This window comes from Myodes glareolus, chromosome 12 (genome assembly GCF_982192425.1).
Source record: "Myodes glareolus chromosome 12, mMyoGla1.1, whole genome shotgun sequence".
NCBI lineage: Eukaryota > Metazoa > Chordata > Mammalia > Rodentia > Cricetidae > Myodes > Myodes glareolus.
In genome coordinates this window covers 33,100,524-33,121,343 of record NC_142037.1, presented here as the reverse complement: position 1 = coordinate 33,121,343, position 20,820 = coordinate 33,100,524, and the positions used below count along the sequence as shown (strand labels likewise).

At 44.2% G+C, this 20,820-nt stretch overlaps 1 pseudogene; it reads right to left on the bottom strand.

Moving 5' to 3' along the window:
- The window catches only part of LOC125392332 (small ribosomal subunit protein uS13 pseudogene), a 171,763-nt pseudogene extending 153,821 nt beyond the window's left edge, over nucleotides 1-17,942 (bottom strand).
- Between the last annotated feature and the right edge of the window lie 2,878 nt (nucleotides 17,943-20,820).

Below are 20,820 nucleotides of genomic sequence, written 5' to 3'. Positions count from 1 at the left end.
TACTATTGAAAATTATTTCTTAATTTTTTTAGTAACTTCTACATTGGTTGAATCTGCTCTTGGGACCCTCTTGGGTATGAAGGGCAGAGGGTCAAATATATATATATATATATATATATATATATATATATATATACATATATATATATTATATATATCATCACACATTCAAGACTTAAAGTTTCCATTGGATGGAGATTATATTTTCATCCCCTTCAAGGAACTCGCCTCTCGTGTGGCATCTTATATATGCTTAGTAAATAATTATTTAAAAAAACATATTGGAGAGGAAGGAATGAGTGGATGAAATTCTTACTTGAGAATGATGGTTCTCTGATTGTTTTTACAGTCTCCCCTCCCCTTCCCCAGTAAGTTCTTGATAACTATACTGAATTTGCCAGGCTGGATTAAGTATGCATTTATGTCCTTGACACATGGAAATCTAGTGTTCCCAGCACCATCTTCTCAGTATAATTGCAACAATGAGCAACTCAGCTTGCTTGAACAACTCTCAGAGTTTGGGCCACTGCATTCATTGCTGGAGTTCAGGGCTGTTGGTTCCAGCTAGAACACCTGTGCCAATTAGCAGACAAGAACGAAAATAGAAGCCCAGTGAAATCCTTATGCTTCACCAGGCTCACTATATATAAATTATTAATGCTTCCTCATCCTACATTTTTCTTGAATATATTTAAATATGAATATATTGGAGGAAGGAGACAATAAACGTATATTTCCATTTCTCCAATATAATTTATAAAATTAACATATTACATATTTTTATCATAAAGCAAGTATATGGTCACGCAGCAAATCTGCGGTGTGATGGAAAGTATGAAGCTGAAATGAAAACCATTTATAAGTCCCTTTCTGTAATAGAAATATTTTAACGTTTTGGCAGATAGTCTTTTAGATTTTTTTTTTTTTGCAGTTTGGTAATACAGAAGCTTCTAATATGCTTTCTTTCTCAGACTAGCTTTAGAATATTTCTGTGTTTTAATCACATGGTATGATGGTTCACCCTGAGTGTCAGTTTGGAATCACCCAGGAGACACACCTCTGGGTGCGTGATAAGAGCATCTCTTAAAGAGGTTTAACGGAGGTTGACCCAGCCTAAATATGGGTAGAGCCATCCTTTGGGTTGGGGTCCCAGGTTGGAGTAAAAAGAAAGCAAAAGCTAGCAGGGTCCCAGTTGACTGTACCTCTGCTTCCTGACTGCAGACACACAGTCTCGTGCTCCTGCTGCCGTGCCTTCCCTGCCGTGATGGGCTGTCACCTCCAACTTGAGCTGAGGGTAGCCCCTCTTTCCTCAAGTTGGCATGAGAAAAGCAAGTACAAGAAGTGACTGTTGTAGCCGCCATCATTGCCACAGCCATGTCGTCAGTTGCTGGTGGTTGACTACTACTGGCTTATTTTAAACATTTCATAATTATTCAGACCTCTGTGAGTAGTATCCCTGTGCCCGGAGCTATAGCTTCTGTCTCATGGTCTTGGAGAAAATTCTTGCTATGGAATTGCTGCAACTTAGAATGCTAAAGTCTTATGGATTTCCTTGAGACATTGCCATGGTTTCACAGAAGGTCCTTTGTTTTGCTAGGTAATTGTTTTGTTTTTAAACAATTCGTAACCCTACCACCATCATCTGAAATGTTAAATTTTTCCATATGTTCTTGTTGTTGTCATTTATTTGGATACAGCGTCTTGTGATGTAGCCCAGGATGTCCTGGAACTCATCACTTAGCCTACACTGATTTTGAGCGTTGGTCATCCTTCTTCTTCAACCTCCAGAGTGCTAAGATCGCAAGGCTTCCCCATATCCTTTTTTCTAGTTCAATAGCTTGAAATAAACTTCGTGGCTGTTCACCTTAAGGTTACTTGAATGCCTGTTGCTAAAATTTTTCTTATTTTACAAGCCATTTATGATTCTTCTTTTACTACTTGGCAATTTGTATTATTTTGTAGTATTGGACTTGTAGCATTGATAGTTGTATGTTTGGATTCTCATTAGATTATTAGCTCATATTTCCTGTCTATATTAATGCATTTCTCTGTGGCATTTCCACACCTTCTCATATCATGTGTTGTTTGAATCCCCCTTCCCTAATGTTTTCCCCTAGTTCTCTCTTTTCCCACATCCTTGTTTCCCTGTGCCTTTCCTGTTGGTCTCTTCTCTACATTCAGATCATCATTCTAAGTTTCTATACATGAGATAAAATGTGTCTAGCTTAGGTCACTTAACGTGATGACTTCCAGTTGCATTCACTGTCCTACTAACAACATGATTTTATTCCTCATTATGGTCCCAAACTACTCCATTATATTTATAATCTCACATTTCTTTACTCTTTTATTTGTTACTAGGTCCCTAAGACGATCCTCTGTCTTGGCTATTGTGAATAGCACCACAAACAGCATGTGCATGCTGGTTTCTCAACTGTATGGAAACCCATTGACTTCAAGTACATGTCCAGGAAGATGCAGCTAGATCATATGTCAGGTCTGTATTTAGTTTTGTAAGGCCCTTCCATACTGATTTCCATAGTGGTTAGAATAATTTACCATCTTATCCACTATGGTAGTTTGAATAAGATATTATATATATATATATATATATATATATATATATATATATATATGCTTAATTACCAGGTAGAACTGTTTGAGAAGGATTAAGAAGTGTGGGCTTGCTGGAGGAGGTATGTCACTGGAAGTGAGTTTTGAGGTTTCAAAAGCCCACACCAGGCACAGTCTCTCTTTCTCTCTCTCTCTCTCTCTCTCTCTCTCTCTCTCTCTCTCTCTCTCTCTCTCTCTCCCAAGCCTGGTGATCAGGATGTAAAGCTCTCACCGATTGATCCAGCGCCATGCCTACCTGCTTCCCTCCGTGATGATCATGGACTAATTCTCTCAAATCAAAGCAAGGCCCCAGATGAACGTTTTCTTCTGTGACTTGCCTTTGCCATGGTGTCTCTTCACAGCACCAGAGCAGTGACTAAGATCCATAGTAGATAAAAGTTCTTCTTCCCCCACATCCTCCTCAGTTCTTTACTGTTCAGCTGAGAGCTGACTGGGGGGAGTTGGAATCTCAGTGGATACTGGATTTGCCTTTTCCTGATGGCTAACATAGTTGAGTACTTTAAAACATATTCATTGGCCATTTGTATTTCTTTTGAGAAATGTTTGTTGACGCCTTTAAATGTTGGATTATGACAGGGTCCTGTTATGTTTTCTGCCCAGGTTGGCCTCAGGGTCATTACGTAATCCAGACTAACCTCAAACTGAGGGTGCTCCTGCCTCAGCTTTCTCACTGATGCTGTTACAGGTGTATGCCACCATGTCCTGTTTATCTCAATAATCAATTGGATAATATATTGTTTAGGGTTAACTTTTTGAGTTCTTTATATATTCTAGATACCAATCCACTATTACATGAATATGTTCAAGAATTTTCTCCCATTCTGTGGGTTGCCACTTCACTTTTGGCTGTTTATTTTATTGTATCAAAGCTTTTTAATTTGATACGGTTTCATTATCAATTCTTGTTTTATTTTCTCAGGCATCAGAGTCTTACTAGATACTTTGTCAAATTTGTTGAGAATACCCATTTTTTAAATTTATTTCCTTCCTTCCTTCCTTCCTTCCTTTCTTTTCTTTTTTTTTTTATAGTGTCCCTTTCCATAGACCTTGCTGTCCTAGAACTCACTATGTAGACCAATCTGACCTTGATTGGCCTACAACACAGAGAGTTATTAATATTCTATTACTCTTCATTCTTAGTATAAGCCCTATCAATCAGAAGTATATATCAACTCTGATTTGCCAACTTTGTTATTAGAATTTGTGCATGTTAAATGCATCCATGAAATTATTTGTCTTTTTCACTTTCCTATTTTGTTGATATTATATGGAATTTTATTTCCAGGTGGTATTTGGAATTGGATACATCTATGGTTCTGCATCTACGTTATACGACACTGCTGGATTGACTGTGTTCCTGGCTGGAATGCTTTCTCAGGAGTGTTTCCAAAGAGATATTTGCATCAACGCTGTGTGCGTGCATAAAATAGCTTTATTACATGCTTATATATAAAAGGATGTTGCTGTTGATAGAAAATCCTAGGCTTCAAGATAATTTCTTTCAACATTTTGAAAATATTTCTCCATTGCCATCTGCCTTTGGTGCTGTGATTTAAGTCTGGTGTCAAATGAATTCTCGTTTCTTCATAGGTAATGTAGCATCTCAGGGCATAGATGGAGGGCGGAGGGCATCTTGCAGGAGTTGCTTCTTTCCCTTTAACATGTGGATTCTTGGGATTGCTTGCAGGTGGTCAGACTTGGCTGCCAGAAGGAACCTTTGCCCTTGGAGCCACCTCACTGGCCCCCAGTTTCATTGTAGTTCTGGAAAATACTATAAATACCACTTGGGTTCTTAGAATTTAAAATGTTACAATTTAAGAAGTGGCTGTCTAGCACATGCTTTTGATCTGCTTTGGTTTTCTTTTCCTTGTTTTAGCATCTCTCACTGTGGAGCGTTGACTGTCCTAGAACTCACTCTGTAGACCAGGTTAGCCTTCAACTCAAAGGTCCGCCTGCCTCTGCCTCCCGAGTGCTGGGATTAAAGGTGTGCGCCACCATAGTCTGACTTGTACGATATCCTCTTAACCAGCAGGCCCTCTGGTCAGCCCCTCTCTTCCTTGCACATGCTCACCACAGACCCAGTCACAAGCTATTGCCTCACAGTCAGCGGATGTATTTGTTTATTGCCATGTTTCTCCTGGGTCTCCCTAATCTCTATGGCATAAACCTCCATAAGCAACATTTTTTTGTGTCATTATCTTGTCTGTCCTGAATCTTATAAGTCTCTCTTTTATCCAATGTTCTTGCCAAATCTTTATTTGTAGACAGATTTTCCTGTGGGCCGCCAACTCACAAAAAAAAAATGACATGGAGACGGCTTATTAATTATGAAAGCTTGGCTGATAGTGTAGGCTTGTTTCTAGCTCTTATAACTTAAATTAACTCATACCTTTTAATCTATATTCTTTTATGTGACTCAGTTACCTTTACTTTGTACTGCCCATGCTGCTTGCTCTGTATCCCACTTTTTCCCACTGCCCTGTGCCTGAAAACCCTGCCTGGTTGTTGGCCATTCGGGTCTTCTTTCTTTCTTTTGTTTCTTTGTTTGTTTGTTTGTTTTACGAGACAGGATTTCCCAGAAGCTATGCAGCCAGTCTTAGAACTCACTCTGTAAACCAGGCTGGCCTTGAACTCACAGAGATTCCCCGGCCTCGGCCTTCCGAGTGCTGGGATTAAAAGTAGTATGTGCCACCACGATGCGGTGACCGTTCAGCTTTTTATTAAACCAATCAGAATGACATCTTCACAGTGCACAAAGAGATTATTCCACAAAGTTTATTAGCTTTACTGGTTTGTTCCCATGCTGCTCCTCCACCGCACCCAGGCTGAGTTTTTCCGCACCTGTGTCAGATAGTTCAGAACTGCCTATAACTCCATCTCCTCTGGCCTCCACGGTGAGCACCCGTGTTCATGGGCGCATCTCCACATACAGAAACACACATCTGCACAAAATTAAAATAACTCAAAAATCTTTAAATATAAAAGAATGCATCTATACATATACCAATACGTAGATGTCTCTGAGTTAGTTCATGCTGAGAGGTAGCCCAGTGATGGTGAGCACATGCAGTATTTTAATACTTCCTTTAATACAAAGAACTGGAGCTCTGAGGAGAAATGAGTGGTTTTAGGGTTTAGGCAGGGATGTATGAGATATGCCTGGAGACACACATACATGTGCACACGCATGCGCGCACACACTCACATATGCAATCACATATACCACTCACATATGCAATCACAGCTGATTGCATGCTAAAGGAACACAAGGGCCAAACCGAGGAAGTTTGCTGTGTCTAAAACTGGAGTAATCTGAGCAACAAAATAAACCAAGAAGGTTAAATTCCAAATATAAAATATAAGGCAAAACTGCCATAGCCCAAAACTTTATAAATTAATAAACAGAAGAAAGTTATCCCTTGTAGAAGTTTTCCAGCTCTTCTTTCTGCAGGAGCATCCTGTTCAAGGAGCTTGCCTCCTGATTCCCTAACCGGGAGCTGTTCATGGAGGCTAGTTTCTGCAGAGGGCAACATAAGGAAGGGAAAATGCCGCTGTAGCAGAGAGATGTGGGGAGAGCTGCCCTGGACAGATGGCCAGGGTCAGCTTCAATATGGACAGGCCAGATTGACAGCTGTACCCACGAGGAGGCGTGGTGAATACCTTTTCCCACACCCAAAACTTCAGCTCGATAAATGCATCAGACATAACGTAAATTAAAAAATGGTTTATAAACTACTTGAACCAAGGCCCTCAGTGCTGTCAAGGTCATGAAAAACAAGGAAAATCTCAGAAACCGTCACTGTGCGGAAAAGCAAGGAATCAGGAAGGGCCCCTGTGATATGACATCCCGGGGCAAGACAAAAAAGTAAAATGTGAAGAAATGGGGATAAAATGTGGAAACATCTAATCTACCCTAGACATACAAAAAGGGGGTGTTTGACACAGTGCGGTGAGGGCTGGGTGGAGACAGATTCTTTGGGGATATGGAAGTGGTATGGAAACAAAAGCCTGAACAGCAGAGTTAAACCAGGCTCTGAATTGGGAAAAAGTCAGAAAATGTTTGGACCTGAGAGAGGACCCAAACACAGACAAGCGCACGCGTGGCAGGAAGAGTCGGCTGGTTTATGTCTTAGACCAACCTCATCCTTTATCGCGGCAGCTGCTTGAGGTCTTATTTTCCCCTCCACAGAGGAAGAAACTGAGGCTCCAGCACTCTTTCCCTTGACGCTCAGAGCCTCTGTGATTAAAACAGATTTGGAACCCAGGCCCCTCAGACCCTAAAGCCTCCGCCCCCGCCCTTCAGACACTTCTCATTCGCCACTGAGTCCCAAGGAGGCTGTGACCAGGCATTTTCTCACTTGAGAAAATGAAGGAATCTGTGAGGCGCTGGTGTGCGGATCAACACCGGTGCCTGGAATGATCAGTCCGGTGCCGATGAGTCCCAAGTTGCTCTCACAAAAAAAAAAAAAAAAAAAAAAAAAAAAAAAAAATCCCACTCTTCCTTGCCAGGAAAAGAGCCCTGTGAAAACAGAGGTCAGATTCCAACCTATGAACCCGAGGGAAATTATGTATCACGAAAATATGGCCTGGGAGAGGGAAAAACAACAAAAATCCCGTTATGGAAATGAGACCGGAATCAGAGCAAGGCAAAGCAAAGCAGGTTTGGAGACAGGGTGGGCTGGGCTTGTGGGGAGATGGACAGCGTCACCAGGATGAGGCTGGGGTCGCCCAGCTCCGTATTTAAAGGATTCTGCTCCTTTTCCCCTCCCCCGTCCACACAAAACAACAAATGCTACAAATATCAGGGGGAGCTACTCAGATTTAGCTGGAATGCACCTAAAAAGTCATGGTGACTGTCCTTTAGAGTGTAGAGCGGGGGCTGTGGTTGCTGGGGCAGGAGAGAAGGGTACCTTAGACAGACAAAGGCAAGTGTTGGACTTAAGCGTTACAACTCTTAAAAGGCATAAAAGATGATGAGGTATAAAAACCACTTATGAGTGAGTACATGTAAAGATAAAGCAAAGAAAAGCAGCCCACAAGTCACAATCCCAGAAAACTTAGACAACAATGAGGACACTTAGAGAGACTTACATAGATCTAATCTACATGGGAAGTAGAAAAAGACAAGATCTCCTGAGTAAATTGGGAGCATGGGGACCTTGGGGGAGGGTTGAAGTGGCGAGGGGAGAGGCAGGGAGGGGAGCAGAGAAAAATGTAGAGCTCAATAAAAATCAATAAAAACATGATGAGGTAGCTCAATGGTTAGAGCATTCACTGGCTGCTCTCCCAGAGCAGCCGGCTTTCGTTCCCAGCACTCCCATGGCGACTCACAACTATCTGTAACTCCAGTTCCAGGGGATCTAATGCCTCTTTCCAGCCTCTGCAGGCACTGTACAAATGTGGTGGATAGACATGCATGCAGATGAAACATTCACACGCATAGAATAATGTTGGGGACCTTTAATAGGTGTGGTCTGCTTGAAGTTGGTTAGGTGGGGAGTAGGCACTGTCCTCGGGAGAGATGGATGTGGTTCTCATGGGGTCCTGGCTAGTTCTCATAGGAGGGGGGCTACAAAAGAGCAGGTCTGAGCCCTGACTGTTCCCGACTTCACGTCTTATCCGGTGCCATCTCCCTCTCTCATGGACTCTGCCACAGGGTGCTCAGCATCACGCAGTACAGCCACGGGAGCCCTTCTCCAGGCAAGCGCCATGCTTTTGGAATAGCCGACCTCCTAAACTGAAAACTAAACTATCCCTCTTTGAAAACTACCCTGCTTTGTGTATTTTGTTATACTAACAGAAAACAGGCTGGAGCTGCTTCCTCCAGACAGAAGAGGACTGTAGTCCTCATGAGACTGTAACTATGACAACCTACCAAGGACCCTGCCGTCATGACAATGCAATGAACGGGACCTGCCAATGACGGCTAAGCCTATAGCAGTGGTCCTGAGGCTGTCAGCATCCTCTTGTTGAGGATGAGAGGGGAAGATCACTAGACCCTCACCTCAGAGTTCAGTTGCCCTTCTTTTCTTCCCCTTCATAATCTCCCCTGAATATAACCCTGCCTCGGCTCCCCGAGGTCTTGTGGGGTACGTGGTGGGGTGCTAAAGTATACATAAGGTGTAAGGCGGCTAGGGCTTGGGACTCCTCTGACACAGCCGCTCATGAGTCATCTATACTGGGAGTTAAGAATTCTTGGCGCTGGAGTTACCCAAGAGTCACCCATGTTCCTAGACGCAACCCCCATAAACTCGCTGGTTCTCTAAGCCGGACTTGGACAGGATCCTTTCTTTAGTCCATCAGTGCCGTATCTGGCACGAGTAGATGTTTCTTTACATCTTCCCAGGGAAAGTTACGTGACGCGGACTAATATAGACAACCAAAAATATTTATTCAGAGACCCCGTACCCGTGCCAGAAAGCACTCAGAGAGGCTCGAGCGCTTGGCAGACTGATCGCAGTGGGTCGTTAAGGTCGGCTGCTTTTACGCTCAAGGGCTAGGATGCGCTCGCTGATAAACAGGGGTGGTAAGATATGGCCTCATCTTGTCGGCCCAGAGAATGTGCCATAGGGACACAGAGCGAGGAAGAACGGAGACACTGCTCCGTCCTGCAGCCCCAGTTCCCAGGTGCAGGCCTTCTCCCAGAGGCCATCAGGCACAGGACTCTGGCACCCTCTGCACCCCTTAAGTCATCCCAGGAAATCTTGCCTTGGGTCCCACCCACCTAGAGGATGGCCTTTTGAGAGGTTGACCTATTGTTTGTGTGGTCGCTTGGTAGATGGCCAGTTTTTTCCCTCTAGGGTGAATTCGAGATCCAGGTTTGGGGCACGCCTTGCATCTTCTAATTACTCAGCTAGCAGACTTCTACCACACAGATGGAGGCAGGCCCGTTGTTCTCTTTCCAAGCAAGCTTGAATCAAAGGGAGGTGTGGCGGAGATTCCGAACTTTGAAGCTGGAAGCAATTGACATTTGGATCCTGGAGGAGGAAGGGGAAGTATTTGTGGTTCGGTGTTTACATTGGCTCGGATAACAGGGCTCCAACCGTTGCAGCCTTCGGTCGGTGGTTCTCATCCACGCCCTTCGGCTTCAGACCCACTGGGCTGGCTGAGCAGGGTCCTGGGGACATTCCTCACCATCTGACCTTTGTCCTGGCAGTTTCTAACACAAGCATCATTCGTTGTCCTGTAGCTCAGGATATTAAATGTTGGGGCGTGGGGGTGGGGTGAGAGTTCACCAGGTCAGCTCATGGCTCTGACTCTGAGCACAGAATTCTGCCAACTGTTTGTCAAGAGGCTCTAACACAGAAGGATGAACACCACTCTAGAGTTTTAACATAAAATGGATCCGCTTCGGGGGGAAATGTCTGAGATAAGTGTAATGAGCATTGTGAACTTTTAAAAGAGAAAAACTTTGGGAAATAGCACTGTTGTGTGAGTACTATAGTTTTCTGATGAAAGCTGCATCCGGGTACCATCTTGATTTTTGCATGAAGCACTGTGTTGGGACTCTTGCTGGAAAGCATTCTTGGGACACTTTAAGTTTTCCTCTGCATACTATCCTCGTGATACTTTGTTCTTGAATGATGTATTTGATTTGAGAAAGAGACTTCACTCTCAAGTGGTAGGTGATTTGATAGAGTTATTATTTTTAGTAGAAATAGTTATAAAACCTTTTTACTCTCCAATATCATCTTTCTGGCTGACATCACAGAGCAAGATTTTGGGCTTTGGAAGGGTGAGGAGAAATCACGTAAGGTGTTGCGACAGTACTTCATGCCGAATGTTATTTAGACAAGCAAAACTCAGCCCTGAATCGGGGTATCAATATCATCTATTCAAGGTCTGTTTTAAAAGAATTATATTGCAAGCCAGCAAAATTAGCTAGACCAACATTTGTGCAGTGATTTTAACTTTTTGGAGAGCTTATATTTAGTGGTTGCCAAGTTTCAGAGAGGCCATGTTTGGTCACAGAGGTACAATTTAACACCTCAGGTACAGTTAAAGAAGGTGGACATGCTTTCTTGGTGTCCTATGTGAAAAGTTGGTCACACGCACATTCATACACACACACAGTCACACAGAGACACACATGTACATGTCCACCTTATGGAAAAGTAGTTAAGCACTGGGGTTTGGGAGCCAACCTGCTGGATCTGAGTCCTGTCTCAGTAGGCTTGGCTCAGGTTAGGAACCTCCATGCTATATTTTGAATTTTCCATGTTCTCCAGAACAGCCATGATGCTACTAGAAGGTTGGTGCAGCCTTTAGGACGTGGGGCCTAAGAGGAAGTTAAGTCATGGGGGCATGCTCTCAAGGGGAATAGAGAGAGTCCTGCTCCATCACTTCCTTTCATTTTGATGCTTGGCTGCCATGATGTGAGCATCTTCCTCCTCCACGTGCCTCTCACCCGAGTGCTGCTCTGTCTCAGGTCCCAAGGTCGAGCGGCAGTGAACTGAATCTCTGAACCAAGTAACCCTTTTCTCTGAGAATGTGGTTAGCTTGGGGTATTTGTTACAATGATGAAAAGCTATCACTTTCAGTTATCCTATTTGTGAGACAGGAATAAAAAGAATAACACACTAGCTACCTTTGGGGACTTTCCTTTGAGGTGCTAGATCAATTTAAGACATATATATAATCACACATGTCTATATATATAAATGAATAAATGTCAATCATAGAAATAACTCAATGATTATCCGATTATTAGTACAATTATTACCATGGTTTCTCTAAAATAGGCACGTCAGGTATTCTGAATCTCACTATTATTTAATTGGCACAATAACCTCAATGTAAGCTATGAAAATTTCCAAAGTCTCAATATTTAACATTAAAAAAAAACAACTTCCCGTGCCCAGGCAATTATATCAGTACCTCTTTCTCTTGTTGGTTATTCTAGTGAACAAAATGCTATTTTAGGACACAATGATTAAATTAAAATTTTCAAATCCTTATGTCATGTTTTCCCCATCAGACCACACAGAGGAAATAAGTGCATTTTAATACCTACCATTCTGCTTGTTTGTTTCAGTACCATGTGTGTAGAGTAGGGTATACTGAGCAAGTGGTCTACCATTGGACCGTATTTCCAGCCCTTTCTGACAGGATCTGGATAAACTGCCTACATTGGCCTCCAAGCTATAGTCCTCCTGCCTCAGACTGGGCCCTACCAGTTCTTTAAATGCTGTCCTGTAAGTAGAGGAGGTTGACATCACACGTGTACCATGAATACAGTCTCCTAAACCCATGGCCTTCCCAAATGCCCAGTGTTGAATGTGTATTCTAAGGTATATGAATTCTGAACAGGAACAGCAAATTCCTTTTCCAGAGAATCTTCTAGAAAATGTCAGAAATTCAGTTGGGCAGAATAATAATAAGTAGGAATGCCTTTCCCAATTAATGCTGTTAACTCTGGATTTAGATGTAGCATTTAAGTATTTGGTCCTAAAGTGCTTCCTCTTTTCAGTCTAAAGTACCATGCAGACTGCGTGTCTGGATATTCTTTGCTGTCAATCAATACTCGACAAGAACAATGTACACAGAGACTGCTCCTTCATTTCTCGGCTTCCCAGACCCAAATGATTATACAGAAACTATATTAATTACAACACTGTTTGACCAATGACTCTAGCATATTCTTAGTTAGCTCTTACGTCTTAAATTAACCCATTTCTATCTATCTGTGAATCTCCACGAGACTGTGGCCTACCCATAAGGTTCCTAAGGTTCCAGCATGTCCTTCTCCTTCGGCAGCTATGTGATGCCTCTCTGACTCTGTCCACTCTTTTCTCTTTATCTCTGTTCAGATTTCCTGCCTGGCTTCACTCTGCTAAGCCATTGGCCAGAACATCTTTATTCATCAGCCAATAAGACAGCACATATGCAGAAGGACATCCCATACCAGAACAACTCGGGGAAGACAGATTTGTTTTGTCACATTGTTTAAGAGAAGATGCTGCAGGGCTGGAGAGATGGCTCAGAGGTTGAGAGCACTGGCTGCTCTTCCAGAGGTTCTGAGTTCAATTCCTGGCACCCACATGGTGACTCACAACCATCTATAATGAGATCTGGTGCCCTCTTCTGGCCTGCAGGCATGCATGCAGGCAGAACACTGTATACATAATAAAAAAAATCTTAAAAAAGAAAGCAGAATAAAAAGAGAGGATGCTGCATCAAGGTGGGGAAGGTGTGGCAGGCTTACGGAGGCAGGCGCCTGCTGCTGGGACTCCTCACATCTCCGTGAGGCAGGTGCTCAGCTGATGTCTTCCTTTTCCTTTTTACTCAGTCTGGGACCCCAACCTATGTGGTGGTGCCACCTGCACTGAGTGTGGGTCTCCCTGATAGGTTAAACCTCACTGGAAATGGCCTCAAAGACACATTTAGAGGTGTGTCTCCTAGGTGATTCCAAATGCCACCAAGGGAACAATGGAGATTAACCATGACAGTACGTCAATGTCTTCTGCTCAAGGATGAAATTACCCAATTCATATGGATAATCCTCTACCAGGTTATTCAATCACTCTGGTTTTAAATGTCTCCATTAGTAAAAAGAAGTCAATAAAAATTGGCCCCATTAAACTGGAAACAAGGATAGGTGTCACAAGGAAAGATTCCGGAGTCCTTTGCTGAGCCAAACAATCTGAGAAATAAGAGATGTTATGTTAATACTTAGCTTCAGGACCATCGGGTTTAAGCTTTCAATAAAGATAAGGTATTAATGTTGATACTGTCACCACCGCTGTCCTGAATGGTTTCACTCAGACAAGTGCTCACTCCTCCTCCGAGCTGTACTAGGTGTCTGGTACCCTTACCCCGCATGCTGTGCTTGATGATAACTGTATTATAACTCCAGAGCTTAAAAGAATGCGCAGGTCAGCCCAGAATGTAACCATGAAGGCCTGCTTTGGCTGAATGGGAGTAGAAAAGAGTTCTGACGGCTATGTGACCCAGGTTGGGGGGACACGACAAAGAACATCAGAGAGAAACTGACAGAGCTTAGACCAGCTTGTGGAATGGTTATGACTAAGCAAGCTTGAGTAGTGTAGTGGGGATGGGAGCCTTACGCCCTCCGTACAAGGTATTGTAACGTCACATGTAAAGGAGACAAAGACGTCTTCCCATGGGTCTCCCACGTGTCCCTCCATATGGTCAGTCACCTAGGCTGGATACAGCATTGTGGCTCTTCCTTTGTAGACACAGGTACCACTCACTGCTGCTCTGAGTACTGGGAAGAGGAGGGATTTGTTCCACATTTTCCCTGGGCACATGACACCATATCACTATCAAGTTCTGACGGTTCGGATGGCTAGAGAAGACTTCTTGTCTACAAACTCTCAGGACGAGAAGCAAAGAACACTCTGTATCGCCATATTCCCTATGTTTCAGGAGCCTGTTCACAGCTCCATAGTGACGCTTTCCTCCTTGGCTTCACTCACCAGAGAACAGCAGGTGCCCACTGGGTCGCCAGAGGTTGGCTCTGTCCTGCTTGCCAGCTCTCTCCGTGCTCACATTTGGTGCTCTTTAAAATACTTGGATGGCATGCAAGAGAGCGCCACCCTTCCTTGCCCTGTGGGGAAAGGGAAGTTTCTCTCCACCAGCCCATACTTGCTACAGAGTTGGCAGTGAACTTCCTCTCTCCACCACAGATGACCTGTCTGACATCCCTTGGGAAGCGTCATCCCTAACGTTATTGCATGGAATAGTGTCTCATATCACTGGCTGAAATCTCCTTGTGGGGCTCTCTGGAGTATGTGAGTCCTGACTGTAATATTTTGCTGTTGGGGCTAACTCCCCAATCTCAGGACATTAGGAACATCTACTTTTCGCTCTGTTACTGCACTGTATTGGAAGCAGCTGCTCATTCATCTACATCCTCTGTCATAATCTCCTGAAGGACATAGACTGCCTCTTGCCCACCATACTGTGGGTGCTTATAGTTTCTAAAATTGTGGTGAAAGGCACACAATATGAAAGTTGCTATCATACCTATTTTTAAGTGTGTCGCTTAGTGTAAGTAAATCTTACACTGACTTAAGGCCAGGACCACTGTCCATCTTCAGAATTCTTTCCACCTTCCTTCCCTGGACCTTGTGCCCACCAGTCACTCATTCTCCATTGGCTCTCCCTCTCTTTCCTAGTCCGTCCAGATTGTGTTATGTTGAGATACTTAGGGCATGTCTATAGGGTTGAACGGAAAAGAGAGAAACCCTGGTACCCATCTGCACTGTGAACACCCATCACAGGCTGGTTTCCCTAGAAGGACCTGAATGAGAAGACAGCAGTAATAAGGCCTTCAGGTCAGTGCCTAGCACTCCAGGGCAGGGTTTCAAGGCAGATTTCAGAAGCTGGGTGGAGCAGATCAGGGAGGCACACTGGGTGCACCCACTAGAGGTACCAAAGGCTTTTCTAAAGCATCCATATTAACCGGAGAGTGCAGTGTCTGGTCTGTGTGGTGTTTGATAGGCAGGCGCTTGTTGTGACTTAAACTCACTCCCCACAGCACTGGGTCCCCAGTGTGACACTATTGGAGAATGGGACCTCTAGGAGGTCATTAGGTCATGAGAAACCTTGCTTCATGGATGGGTTAATACTGTTATTAAAGGCGCTTTTGGTGGGAAAAGGATGCTGGAAAGGAGTGGGTATCCTGCCCCCCTTTCTGTCTCTGGCTTTCTACCATGTGGTGACCCAGGAGGGAGGCCCTGCCACATGCGGGCCCCTCAGTCCGAGCACTCTCCTGTCTCCAGAACTGAGACAGACACCTCTGCCATTCACATATCACTCATTCTCTGTTATTCTGTTGTAGTCTCTGAAGCAGTTAAAGACAGTATTGCACGCTGGGTATTTTTCAGTCATTGGTCTTTCCACAATTACCTTAGCTGGAAAAAAAAGTCAGAGAAACAAATTCTCAGCTACAATCACAGGAGGCCAGAGGGAGATGGGGTGTCAATAAGCCATCCCTTTATTTCTTCCTCCTCATTTTTATTCAACTACCCAGGGACCTGCATTCTCATAGGAAGCAAAACACAACAAACCACAGGCAATGCCAGCCACCCTCCCACCCCATCCGCTTCGGCACAGGTTAGCAGGTTCAAGTAAAACATATTGAAGAGGAATTATGTGAAACCAAATCGGAAACCGTGAGGTGCAAGACGATATTTTTAGAAGTTTCTCTAATGACAGGTCACATTCCTGAGGGTTAGTCCAAGTGGCAGAGCCAACAACACTTATTCCAAACGGAGCAAAAGCTACAGTAGGCAATTACAGTTAGCAGAAACTGGAGTGGGGAGGGGGGGCTCTTCCTGAACTTCTTGAGGGAGCAGCTTGGAGCGTGTAATTTGAATATAGATAGCCAACCAGAAGGGGCTCTAGGAGGAGGGGAGGGAAGCTGGTGGAAGGGGAAGAAGAGGGCAAGGAGGGGACTTGCCAGAGGTTCATTATTTTCATATTTTAAAGCCTTGAGTAGTTAGGAAGGATGATCGCCAGAGGGGACCAGGAAAATTAGCGGTTGTTTGATTCCGGATCAATTTTCAGATCTGCCCAGTTTCTAATTGTGCGGCTCTCGCTGTCATCACTCACGTGAGTCAGGCTCCAGATGTTCGGGGCTGAAACGTCCCGAGGGCTCGGCCCCTCCCTGGGGTGCCCCTGAACCTCTCTTTCTTTTCCCACTAAACACTTCCCACCCCCCAGACGTATTTATTAAGGTCGGGAATACCTGTGCAAGGGATTGAAAACAGGGAAGAAAAGGAAACACTTGAAAACGCAGCACGCGGCCAAACTGCCAACTGCCCTTGGAAGAGGCAATGCGGATCCAACCCTCGGTCTGATTCAAAGGGTCAAGACCCTGCTCTTTTTCAAGAGCAGTTTTTGTGAAGGTTTGGTTCTGGGTTTCCAGGACATGAGGAAGGCTTGAGGATGAGGGACAGGAGGGGTGGACAGCACACACAGACCAGTAATGTCTTTTAATCTTGTGAGGCAGTCACTCAAGTGGTGTGCATGCATACGTGTGTGCGTGTGTGTGTGTCGGTATGCACACATACAGTGTGTGTGTATAAACCAGTGCACAACTTTGGGTGTTATGCCCCAGGCACCTGCCTCCTTGGTCTCTCATTATCCTTGAACTTTGCCTTGTGGACTAGGTAACAGCCAGCAAACTTCCAGGAATCTGCCCATCTCTGCCTCCCTGCCATCTCAACAAAGGCTGGGATTACCAGTGCTGAGAATGGACCCTCACACTGGCGGGGCAAGTGCTGTCCTGAACCAGCCACCTCCTGAGCCCCATCATCGATGTGCGTTCTAGGAGAGCTTCTGAGGTGGAGAGGACCCTGGCCAGATGCCAGCCCTCCACAAAGTACATCTAGAACCCCCAAACATCTCCTGGAACCCCCAAACACCAGATTAGGGTCTACAAGTTCTTTATGACATTTTACGTTTATGGTTTTATTTTGACGCCATTATAATTCTATTATCAGAACATTCACGGCATTGAAACGAGCACATGGGGTCCCATGATGCTGGGACTGTGTTCATGCTGGTGGAGGCAGATACGCAGGGAACCTGAACTCCTCTGTAAGTTGTGAGAAGTCCTTATGTAACAATGACGGCAATGACCCCAGTCCTCTTTGTGTCTGTATCAATCCATAGGATTTTCTAGTGATAATTTACAACTGACAGACAGTCGTTGGCCATGGTGTTCCTTTCTCACGGTTTCACACAAATGAAGACTTTAATTTCACGTCATGAAAATGACGTACCCCAACAGATGGCCCGAAGAACAGAGTCAGGCTTAATAGATAAAATTATGCATTTCATAAAGTTGACATTAAAGGCTGTCAGGCAGGCTGTCTGAATTTAAGTTTCCAGTCATTGGAAAAGAAGAAAGGGATAGGAAGATTTAATCATCACATCACATCCAAGTGCAGATATACCGAACTCCAAAGCAACTGGGCGGTAGTCCTCAGCACCCTGCTCAGGCTGGGGACAGCCAACCCATTTCTGCCAAACAGCACTGCTGACTGTTTTACATGGATGGAGTTTTACTGCCTTTTGAGCTTTGTTTCCATCCACTTAAGTGAAGTTGACTTTGCAGATGCTTGATACTCACGAAATGTCCTACCCAGTTTTCTGTTTGTGCAAAACATAATAAAAATGTGTTAAGTCAACACGGTGGGGCTGCCAAGATATTTTTCCCATTAAAAGAAGCCTGTCCACAGCTTACCCCGGAGCAGCGCAGTATCCAGCCCATTGCTGTCATTTGAGGGAATGGCTCTCTGGTGTTTTATGGCTTGCCTTGGTGTCAGGACCTCCATAGTCCGTCCAAAGAAAACTCAGTCATTTTATCCACTTACAGCGAGATCTTTCTGGCACTTGTGCAATGACGGTCCCTGCTCCTTCACTGACTCCTTTCTCTCCCTGTCCATCAATGTCCCTTGTCATTACACCGAAAGTTATGCCCAGCCTTCACGCTCTTGCTTGTGAGAGAGTCCTCCCTGTCGGTGGAATTTTGGGTTGCTTTTTTTTTTCTATGTTTGTTTGTTTGTTTTTTCTTTAAGACAGGAGCTGTATTGCTATGTCTTCTAGGCTGGTCTAGGAGGATCATGTCTTCCAACTCATGATCCTCCTGCCTCAGCTTCTTGAGTCTTAGGATTCCAGGCAAGAACCACCCTGCGGAGCTTCTCCTTCCTTTCTTCCATTCCCCTTTTGATGTGTGTATGTGTCTATACATACAGATACACGCATACATGCATGTTTGTGTGGTTTCACATTTGTACACATTCATACAAGTTTCATAGGTCAACCTGAGGTGTCATTCCTCAGAAACTGTACATCTTGTCTTTTTTGAGACAGGCTCTCTCTCTCTGGTGGAATTCACCGATTAGGCTCACGTTGGTTGACAGGAATTCGAGAGTCCTGGAAATTAGTCTCTGTCTTCCCAGAGTTGGGGTTACAAATACATGGCCCATGCTCGGCTTTGTATGTGGGTGCTGGGGATCAAATTCAGGTCCTCGCACTTGCACATCAAATGCTTGGCCAACTGAAATATCATCCCAGCTCCCCTTCCTCACTGTTTTGAGGCATCAGACTGTTCTTTTCTTTTTCTCTTGTCCCTTGCAGTTTTTGTGGCTCCCATAACATGCTGGAAATATTGGTTTACGCCACACTTATCTCCGTCTGAGCTTCTCAAAGGTGAGGCTCTAACTTTATTTACCATCTACTCGAGCCCACAAACTTAATAAAAGTTTGGTAAATAAGTTTTATCTTTCTACACCAGAATAACACACCCTAATAAAACTAATCACCTGACCATACTCTCTCAGACACAGCCTCTAATGCTATCCTGCCGAGATAGCCAAGAGACATTTATTAGGATGCTAGAATTATTTTATTCTCTTAACCAAATTAGAGCATGAGAGGAATAAAAGCAAATGGGGAAAAAAAAATCCCAGAAAGACGACCTCAGGGTCTTCAGAATTCACACACAGAAACGGGCAGGATGCCGTCTCCAGTTAGAGTTTCACCTTTCCGTTTATGTTTGAGGCAGAAAGGTTGGAAGTTAATTCTTATTTGAACCAAGCCTTGCAAATGGCCATGAATGGGAAGAGCTCTCTCTGCAAGCAACGATTCCGTCCTATGGAGAAGTCGGTTTGGGGGGCTGGCGAATGGAAAGCCTTCTTAATGAAAACACAGAAGAATCCATCTGAGCTTGGGGGAGAGGCACTGGGAGGGAGAAGGAGAAAGAATCCATATTAAGCAGCCATGCCTACCAGCATACTGATGAGGAAGGGGATTTAGAGGGCTTTGTAGGGGGAAAACTGGTTCAAGTTATTATCCTAATGTTTCTCTGTAGCTTCGGAAGTGAATCTATGGAATGTGTCACACGTGGAAGGAGACTGTCAATCAAAGGTTTCTAAACCAGACCTGTGGATGCTCCTTTTCAGAGGCATGGTAGAGTTGACTCTTCTGGGGTGTCACTCAGCCCAGCACCTAAATTCACTATTAGCAATGTCAACTATAATTTGGAGCATATGGTCACCAAGCAATTCTGGCAACCATGTGGCTTCCAGTTAGAAAGCCCTGACAGGATGCTTGGCACATGACACATCTCGTGACTCATTCTGGTCCTCCTACACTGCTGTGAAGGAGTCACTAATACACCTTCTCCTCCCTACTCAGGAAAATAGTCGTTAGGTGCTTAGGCCCACACAGCTGGTGAGTGACAGAGTCTGTGTCCACTCTTGGTAGCCTCACTCCAGAGCCCTGGCTGTCCAGCATTGAGGGAGGCTGCTGGGCGTAGATACAGACTCCATTCCTTGGGACTGGAGAGATAAGGTTGGGTGGTATGGTTTACAAGCATGAGGACAAAAATTAGGTGCCTAAACCTGCATTAAAAAGCTGCAATGGTGGCCTGCAATTCCAGAGGCAGGCAGATTGCAGGGCCCAGTGACCAACCACCCTAAATAACTGGTGAATTTCATGGCAATGAGAGACTCTTGTCTCATAATATCAAGGTAGGGGCCATGGAGATGGCTTAACAGACAAAAAGTACTTGCTGCCAAACTTAGCAACCTAAGTTTGATTCCTGAAACCCATGTTAGATGAAGAAAACTGACTCTTACAAGTTGTTCCCTGACCTCTAAACATGTGCCATGGTATGCATATATACATACATGCATTTATGTCCATAAGCACACACACACACACACACACACACATTAAATGGGTAAGTAAATAAATAGATGCAAAAAATCACGGTGGTTTCTTTTAAGTAACACCACCTGAAGCTGTCTTCTGGCTTATAGATGTGTGCAAAAACACTTGTACACACACACATATCCACATCCAAATGAACAGCTCTTATGCATACACACTCCACTTCTCTAAGTTAGTGAAGTGTGTAAGTAGATCAGTCTATATGTAAATCCTGCATGTGCACCCATGACATAGGATGTGTTATTTAAAGTGTCCAAGCTTCTTTTTAACCATCTACAAAATCTGTTAATAAGTATAATTAACCCATAGAGGTTTTGTGTGGATCATACAAGGAAATGTACAAGAAGGTCCCAGGATAGAACACAAAAAAAAGGGTAATGAATGATCCCACAGCCATATAATATTTCCTTTAGGGTCATCACAATGGGATATGACACACGAGACAGGTTTGGTCCAGTGTCATTTAGATCACAGAAG